This window comes from Megachile rotundata, chromosome 8 (genome assembly GCF_050947335.1).
Source record: "Megachile rotundata isolate GNS110a chromosome 8, iyMegRotu1, whole genome shotgun sequence".
NCBI classification, from domain to species: Eukaryota; Metazoa; Arthropoda; class Insecta; order Hymenoptera; family Megachilidae; genus Megachile; species Megachile rotundata.
In genome coordinates, this window is record NC_134990.1 from 4,641,786 (window position 1) to 4,650,303 (window position 8,518).

The window sequence follows — 8,518 nt, forward strand, 5'->3', positions numbered from 1 at the left end:
AAATATTTCGCGGTGGACAGTACGTCGAGTTTTGAAAAGTAATCCCAACATAGAGAAGCAGAAATTAAAATCTGCACTAAAACTTCTACCACGGCATAATGTTGCGAGGCTTGAATACGCTCGAGCGAACATGCATCGCGACTGGAAAAGCGTAAGTCAACCTTACATCAGATGTCAAAATCTTTTTACACCAATTTACTTAAACTTCTATCATTGGTAATAAGGTTATATTTTCGGATGAAAAAAAGTTTAATCTGGATGGTTCGGACGGCTATAATTCATATTGGCGAGATCTCTGGAAAGAACCACAATACTTTTCAGAAAGAAATTTTGGCGGACGAAGTGTTATGGTTTGAGGTGCCTTTTGCATTGATGGCATGTTGTAATTGGCTTTTCCGTCGAAAAAGATGGGTAGTGATGAGTACACCACAATTAATTGAACTTTCCAAGAGGACAACGCTGCTGTAGACACCAGTCGGAAAACAGTATTGTAGAATAATATTTAATAATTAGAAAGATTAATGAAGTTTATTAGCAAAGTATGATTAGTTATAATTAATTAAATGCAACACAAATGGAATTTCACGAATTACAAATTTCTCATGTCTTTATCTCACAATCTCTCACGAAGCAATGCCCTTTTTTCTTTGCTCCCAAAACATTCGATCACACCAAAAAAACAATCTTACAATTTTCTAGCAACCTTCATTACATGCAAACTTCAATCATACCATGCGCAAGCTTCATTCATATTATGCACTCATGTCGATCATACAATTACATAGTACATATACACACATATACCATACAATTACATAGTACATACACACACACATATCACACCCGGCCATCTTGCAGCGATATCTGTCTTCAGATATAAGATATATTTTCATTATCAGAATAAATCTTCTAGATCCTTGAACCAAGATTTCATATTCTCTACAGCAGTCGATGTTTGTTTAAACCTGGTTTTAATTGCGTTCTTTTGATAGCGACCAAGTCCCCTTCTTGATAATGATGAGCTTTTTTTACGATGTCGACTGAAATTTCGCCTATTTTCTTGATGTATCTTCAAAATATTATAGCTTTTTTACGCTTTGACGGACGAACGTGTCCATCCTCAATTACATGACTTAAATATTCTATTTTACGCTGAAGAAAAAGACATTTTTTCCAATTTAAACGTAAATCATAATCGCGCGCAATACACAAAATTTCCCGTAATCTCGATACAGCTTTCATCATTCGCAGAAATTATCAAATCATCTATACATGTTAAAACGATACCAGTCTTAATCGGATCTCGAAATATGCTATTAATATATTTCTGAAATACGGCCGGAGAATTACAAAGACCGAAGAGTGTTCTTAAAAATTCATAACCATCTTTTTCCTTAACAAGAACAATCGGACAAGCATACTCAGATATACTTTCTTGCACAATACCTGCTCGCATCCATTCATCTACTTGTTTTTTAACTATTCCCCTCTGAACAGGTGCTAATCTACGCGGAGGTTGATACGTAGGTATATCATCTTTCAATACTATTTCCAGCTTAACGTTAGACTCTTTAATTGCTTTTGGCTCATAATTGTTTATAATATCCTCTAATTCTTGTTTGATACTTTCATTTTTGATATGCTGTAAATCTATTAATGAATTTGTTAAATTGTTGCTGGACTCATTGAAGACGTGAATGGAAAATATTTCTGGAACATCACAAGAATTAGTTACATTATTTTCACGCTTCGTTATTTCAACATTTTTGCCGTCTATAACCAATTTAGCCTCTTCTAACAACTGTGTACCAATCAAAAAATTGTGTCTTAAATATTTATCTGATACAACATGAATCAATAATCGGAAAGTATTTTCATCAATCTGTACATCTGCATAAAAACTGTCTAACGTAGTAGTAACTTTATTTAAACCGAAACCGTTGCAAGAGATTTCTGAACCGTGTAAACTTGGGCATTCTAATTCAATATATTGTTCAGCTTTCATTATATGCAAATCACTGCCCATATCTAAAAATGCTTCTACTTGCTTAGATAATAAATTTACAGATTTGTATACCTTATTATCTCTGCCGACAACTGCTGAACGTTTACCTGTTTATCCTGTCCCTTCTTACAATCTACAGCTCTATGCCCAAACTCTCGACACGCAAAACATCTTGGATCCTTGCTCTTAATCGGGCAGTTCACCCCCAGATGATTCTTGTCACCGCAATTAAAACATCGCAATTCGTTATTTGACTCTTCCTTCTTATCCTATTGCCTCACTGGTGACCACTTGATTTCCTTTGGACTAGTTACTGGAGTAAATGGCAACGATCTTTCTCGAAGAGAAATTTTGTTGAATGCCGCTAGCAATTCTCCTTTCGTCGCAATTTTTGTACTCGTGCAAGATCCCTTAATTCACGATCAGGTATTCCTTCTATTAAATACTCTATAATTTCTGTATCACTAATTGGCACATGATTTCCCAAAATAACCTTCTGATGCACGTACTCGCTAAAACTCTCTTCTTCTTTCCAAATACGTGCCTCAAAACGTCGCCTTATCTCAAGAACGTTCTCAGGGTGATAGAACATTTCACGCAAATTCTTCAGTAGCTCTTCAACCGACATCGCAATATGTTCTGATTTTGAATGTAACCATTCAAATGCATTTCCTTTAAGGTGTGATTCCATTAATAATTTTGTCATATCATCTGTCAGCTGGTAGTTTCAGAAAAAATTATAGTAATATACAAAAGTGGCCAAAATAGTTATTTTATAAAATCTACACATGTTGATAAAAAATGAATATTCTTAATCGATTTAAAACGACTTTGTTGAACAAAATCTCATGTATCGAATACTGACAATGAGATGACTTACCTCGTTATCTTATTTCATTTAACAAAAATTTTACTTACTTTAAAGATTTTGTTCTTGATCCTGAAAAATTTGATGATAAGGAAATTGAAACCAATATTTTTATTTATTGCAGTATCATTAAAAAATTACGAACTTTGTTATATTATGAAACAATATTGCCCTGTCATCGACGAACAATTTCTAGTTGAACAGTGATTAATTTTACCGACAATTAATCACCGACAAGAGCAAATAAATTTAAATAAAAACTGACAGCATATCGTGTATGGTAACATGCTTCATATGAGGTCGCTAAATGTGCAGTCTACGTAGAGCAATCAGATTGCCACTGGGCACAGAAAAAATTTATGAAGAATTCTATCTGGCAATTTTCTTGCGTTAAATGATTTGAAAAGTTATTATAAATCAAATGTTTGTTTCAGATACAACAAACGCAGAGCATCATTAGGCGCGTGACTCTATTAAACTTTTCTTTAAATAAATAACAAAATGTTTTAATTTTCTTATTTTGTATTAAATACAAGTTAACATTATCAGAATACTAAAAATAAATTATTTTCCATCTCAATTGGCTTAATTCAGACCATGAATGACCTTAATAAAAGATTGTTGTATTCGCCTTGAAATTTTCTATACGAATGTAAGTAAAAAAACATAGTATTTCATTATAAAAAATGGTGATGATCTGAAGATATCCACAGGCCCTTCTATTGGAGTATGGTTTAATTTATGGCGGGGAGAAAACAGTTTCTCTTGGGACCCTTAGTTTCGTCTTTAGTCCTACTTTTACCCACCCTGGCTTTCGTCTTCCCCTTCCACAGGGAAGCGCGCTAAGGGCGCACTGGAAAGGAAGGTCAGAAGGAAAGGAATATTTTTCAGTTCATCAATTCAGCAAAAATAGTCAACTAGATTAGTCGGTTCAAATTAGTTAGTTCAGACAACACAGACAGATTGTAGTAAAAACTCCACGCACACAGAATTACACATCTATATACGACACCACACGCTAAGACAAATATGTAGTTATCTGAGAAACAGCTTAGATTTCATTTGTTCCCAATTCAGCTATTGGGTGGTCCTTTGGGCATTAGACGGCACTACTGTGCAATACTATAGGAGTATTAGAGCTCCCTTACTCCTCCACTTGGACAAAAAGTATTGCTATATGGAAGACCCTTTCGTACCGTACAATTTTGGTTACGCTAATTTTTCTTTGGGCCTTATAGATTTGAACATATTTGCATTGCTCATAGTTCTTGCCCCACTCTGTATAATTGTTAGAACATTCAGTGACATTAGCCTAAGGCTTCTGTGTCTCTTTAACGCCTGGAACTTCGAATCCAGATGACGTTTCTTTCTAAACGGACTCTTTTGGTTCATTTCGCTTGATTTTAGTGTTGTTACTACTCTAGACTCCTCATTTTAACTTTTCTTATTATTTTCTTACTATTAGGTGTCTTGTATAATCACCGAAAATGAAATGGTAATACAAATTACAACAAATAAAAAGTGAAGTATATTATCAGTAGGAGAAAACATTTCATTCAAAACCAGACGACGAACCTATTGAAAATGTTGTTGTTTTATAAAAGTCTCTGCGCTGTATGTACAAAATACAAAAGTAAATGCATAAATACATGTTGAAAGATATAACAATGTAACTTACATATCTTTGATCACTGAAATTCGGACATGTAGTAATTTATAATTTATAAGATGAACTGGATTTCTGTCAAACGCAGTCAGTAATTGATCTCCTTAAATATACACATAAAACTGAGACGTGTCGAAATAAATTCATTGTATATTAAATTCTTTTTAAAAAATTAATCTCTATTAAACGTTTTTCACGTGTGAACAGTTATTTCATATAAATTTACTGTAAGAAATGTTAAGCAATCCATCAATATAAAATGCATTCAGTTAAAATCTGTATAAGAGTATGTTAAGATATAAGTATGTTAATTTGCAAAACATAAAAATTATGAAAGTAGATCTACAAGTAAATCTATTTATATTGTCACCTATACCATTGATATTACACAATTTCTTGTTTTTCACAGTATTACCAGTATTACTCAAATTTGTCGAAATTGTACCGAAATATATTCGGCGAAAAATAATTTCAACCTAAGGTGAACTTGCATTTCTTTCAAAAGGAACATCTCTCCAATACCATTTATTACCCAAACTTTCAAAATAATCGATCGATTCTTCAATCGACTATATTAATTTTTAAAGGGTATTTAGGCGGCTGTGAATGGTATTTTCGACAGGTCAGTTTAATTATTAATATTGAAATATTTTACAAGGGAGGGTAAAATGTATGGGTAATTAATAATTCTGGATTTGACGTCATTTTCATCACGTGTCATATATTCTGAGTTAAGGTCAAGAAGGTAGACGATCTGCTATTTTTAACCGAACTCCAGCAGAGCATTGCTCGTGTGTAGATGATGTCGTGAAGAAAATCTTTTACTGTAACTAAAATAGTTAGAATCCTTAGACCCACATAGCGGTTGATGACACATGTGGAAAAACGAGTTTAGCACATAGTCAGAAATAGGAATGACTTCGAATCAATATTTCAAATTCTCCAAACTCGAATCCACAGCTTCATATTTTTTCAGAACTTGAAACACTGATTTTGATTTGTGAATCAAAGTCTGAATTCTCAAATTTTCATACTTTCTAATACCAAAGATATGAAATTTCTAAATTACATTAACAGCTCAAACTTTCAATATTTCAAGTTCCCAAATTTTCAAATCACTAGCTTTTCATAATAATCAACGACCAAATTTCAAAATTTTCTAATTTGCTAAACCATCAGACCTTAATGTAGAACATCGACAATAAAATAATTGCGCTAAATAGGAATCCTTACACCATGGCACATCACGTACAAGAAACTCTTTTTAAGCAGAAACCTGTTAAGTTCTATAACGATGGAATAATGAAGTTATAATGTAAATACCTTAAAAAGTTACACTGAAAAGACTAGAGGTGGGTACAAACCGAATTCTTAACTTCTTTAAACTAGAATCCGAAGCTTTATAAAATTTTAATACTCTCGAAACTTTCTTGTGTTTCGAAGTTCCAACGTTTCGAGAAAACTATCCCTAGTAAGAATACTCCGATAAATGAGTGTGTATGTGTACATAGGCAGAGCTGGACGATGAAAGTGCTTTACAGCGCTTCTTTTAATACCTTATATTTATATGAAAAAGAAATTAAATTTTTATTTATTTTAACCCGTGTGCGTTTTGCATTTCCATTAGTTGATACAAAAAAAAATCACTTTGCACTCGAAAATTGACTCACACCATTCAATTTAATACAATTCAAAATAGGTATTGTTTATCAAAATTTATAGTGTCTGACATATGATAAGCACAATAAAATAGAGACAATTAATTGCAAAGAAATAATAACTTCAAAAGAATTTATCAAACTGTTCAACTAAATTGTAGAATTGTTATCAACGGCAAAAATACCTTCGAGTGCGAAGAAATATGACGGAAATGCAATGAATGGTATTTCAGGAAAAAGCTTAATAAAGATGATCTTCGGGTGAATAAATACGACTTCAGTGTTTTCATCTAGAGGAAGTTCTTGATGACTATGAAATATCACTCAACTCGAGACGATTCTTCACTTTAAAGCCATCTTCAATCAGATGCTCTCAAGTTTAATTTCAAGACCGAATTAAGAATTTCAGCTTAAGACTCCGCGAATATTTCATCAAGAAAGGAAAAGAATATATCGGGGAATGTGAAATAACTTTTGAAAACCTGTAAGTACCAATTGTTAAGATGGTAATAAGAATAAATCATTTAGTTTTGAGTTGTTAATTTTTGTTAAAAAGAAAACTTCACACCTATACCAAAAAGACCTTGTGAAAACTTTACGTACATCACCACGCTGAAACTTTCATACGAATCTATTATCTGCAGTATTAAGAATTTGTCTATTAACCTAACTTGAAATATTTGTATTAATTATGAATAAGAAATATAATAAAACATCGTGAAAATATTTGGCAAGATTTGTTAGAAAAGAAATAGTATTTAATAAAATTTCCAACCGCTTGCGGCAATCAACGTGTCAAGGTATTTAAGATTTAAAACATCAATCTGCCTAATTCCATTACCTGCGTGAGTTCCGTCACCAATTTTCCGTAAACATTTTTGAACATTTGATGACCGAATTTCGATTTTTGTAAAAAATCCGTGAATCGAAGTAGCGAGCGACACAATGTGAATCGAAAGCTGTTAGAAGAACGGAATGTTCAATTTCGAGTGGAGAGGGAAGATGAAGTTTGAAGTGGTTACGGTGACTACACTGCTAGACTCGTGATTCTAGAGTTTCGGAATCGTAATCAAAGTAGCTTTAAAGCGTAATTCCTCTTCCTGTTGCTTCATGAGAACCAGTGCCTCACATGACAATTGATGCTCCACAAAGCGTGCTGTAGACCGTGCGGGAAACACGATTCTCCTTGAGCTGAAGTCTCCTCTTAATGCAAGAATCCGCTTCGGTTCCGCTTTTTCGATGATTAATCGTTTCTCTTTGAAACACTCTCCACTTAACTTCCCTGTGTACTTTGACTGGATTAACGATTGTCGCGATTGTGGCGGAGTTCAGAGGAATTTGGAAAGAGTCATTTTGCCTGTGTTGTAATTCGAATGAAATTTGTGCTCTGTTTAACAGTTTTCGTGTGCTTAAGTTACTTATCGTCAAACAAGTTTGACGTGGGAATAATGAGTAGATTCTTTTAGACACATTTGTAATGTCCCTGGAGAAATCTTCTTTTTTGTTTCCTTCATCATCACGACAGTATTGTACCCACCGATAAGAATAATTAGTTATCGACAGTATTAGGAAATTATCAACAGTACATTACGAGCCTATTACCACATCTATCAAATTCGGCAGTCGGTAATCAGTATATACAAATATATATATATATATATACATTTTCATTTATAATAATTATCTTACGGTTTTTTATTTAGAGTAGGTAATATTTTCCATAAAATTAATTGAATATTAAGTTAGAACGATTAAAACAAAATCATGTATTATTTTAATTTTATTCTAATGAATGTATAGTATTGTATGAGAAATTCCGTTACGCTATGTGCCTACGTGCCGCGATGCTCGCCCCGAAATCCTTGAAATCAGCGCTAATCCTAGAAAGGGATAGGGATACCCTATTTACGGTATTATTAGACATTAAATTTATTAATTAACTAAATCAATTAATACACGTAAAATCAACCAATATTATACTATTCATAGCCGGAACCAAAATTATTTCCATCAACTAAAAAGCTGTAAATCGGAATAGATTTGGCTCACGTAGAATTTGTGCGCAGTTGATAGAAAAGGACAGAAAATGTATTTTTCGCTAAAACACCCTTGTACTATTATTTTAATACCGAAATGTTAGCCATTAATTAAAGAGCGACATGAAAAATATAATTAAACTATTCGATTTTATAATTAATGTATAATAACGAATTTATATGAAAATTTATATATTCTGACGTCACAGAAATTCCAGAAATTCGGCGAACCTGCGAGTATAAAAGGGCGAGCGAAACCCGGCTAGGCAGCAGAACAATTTTTGA